Source organism: Microtus ochrogaster, unplaced genomic scaffold, assembly GCF_000317375.1.
Source record: "Microtus ochrogaster isolate Prairie Vole_2 unplaced genomic scaffold, MicOch1.0 UNK8, whole genome shotgun sequence".
Lineage (NCBI taxonomy): Eukaryota > Metazoa > Chordata > Mammalia > Rodentia > Cricetidae > Microtus > Microtus ochrogaster.
In genome coordinates, this window is record NW_004949106.1 from 1366721 (window position 1) to 1368116 (window position 1396).

Below are 1396 nucleotides of genomic sequence, written 5' to 3' on the forward strand. Positions count from 1 at the left end.
GCTCAGCTAGTCACCCTTTGGGAGACCACAGCATTATCTTCTGGCTTTTAACATATGGATTGCAAGTTTTAGGGTACAGGATGTGTTCTGAAGAGATCAAACCATAGCCGAGGGATAATTTGAGTTCTATTTCCACCCCCCCACCTCTGCACAATTGGCACTGTGTTGGTTGGAATGCCAGTATTGTCATAAATGGGTGGAAAACCCTGCTGATCACTGTCTACCTGTCTCGCTGCTATGCCAGTGAGTTGACACCTCTGGAGTGACGGAGGTCTGCGTTAGCTCTCGCAGAGTTGGGAGAGCAGAAACTGTAAATCAACAGTAACTACAAGCATGCAGTAGAACGAGAGCAGAAGGCCCTGGGCAGGGACCTCACCAGCCTGGTATCCCCAGAGTCTCCGCCTTTTGACCATTTTATGGGTTAAATTGGAGTCATCCCAAACTACAGGCCTGGTGACCTCAGAGAAAAGCCTGGGTCAGCCAGCATCCTTAACCTTCTGTGCCCTCCCTCCTAACAGTCTTCAAGTGAAGGCCATTGGCTGGCCTCTCAGCCCCTAAGTTTTTCCCCACCTCCTTGGAACTCCCAGCAGTGAGTGATGGCATCAAACATGCAGCGAGCCCGGAAGTTCGCAGCAGCAGAGGTGTGGCTGCTGCTTCTGCATCCTTGCGCCTGGGAGGTGGCAGTAGTCCAGATCTCTTGAGGGGGTGGGAGGGACAGAGGTGGAAGCATTGGATGGGTTGTCAGGTAGTCCAGAGGGAAGAGGAGGGGTATTTGAGGAAGAGTGCCATAGAGGGTAGTGTGTGTGTGTGTGTGTGTGTGTGTGTGTGTGTGTGTGTGTGTGCTTAGATTGGATTTAGAATGAAGGCAGGAGCCTTGCTCCCTTAGGCTATAGGAATGCACCCTCTGCAACAGGCTGGGTCCCCCTTTAGTGTGTTCACCCTCAAGACAGGGTTTTTCTACATAATCCTAGCTGTCTTGGAACTCACTATGTAAACCAGGCTGGCCTCGAACTCACAGAGATCCTGCTTCTCCTACCTCCTGAGTGCTGGGATTAAAGGTGTGCGCCACCACACTCACACCTCACTCTCTTTTTCAAAAAGATTGATTTTTATTATAGTTAGTTATGTACAGGTATCTATATGTGGTTATGTTTGTGTGAATGTAGGTGACCACGGAGGTCCGATTCCCTGGAGTTGGGGTTACAGGCAGTTGTGAGCTGTCCAACATGGGTGCTGGGAAGCAAACTGAAGCCCTTCGCCACAGCGGGACACGCTCTTAACTGCGGAGCCATTTTTCCCCCATCACATCCTCTTTTCTTTAGAAGATTGGTATTTATTTATTTATTTTTGGTTTTTCGAGACAGGGTTTCTCTGTGGCTTTGGAGCCTGTCCTGGA

General features: G+C 49.9%; 1 protein-coding gene across 1 annotated transcript in view; it reads right to left on the reverse strand.

The window, feature by feature from the left end:
• LOC101990377 (aldehyde oxidase 2-like) overlaps positions 1-1396 on the reverse strand; it is a 73040-nt gene that overhangs the window by 46127 nt on the left and 25517 nt on the right.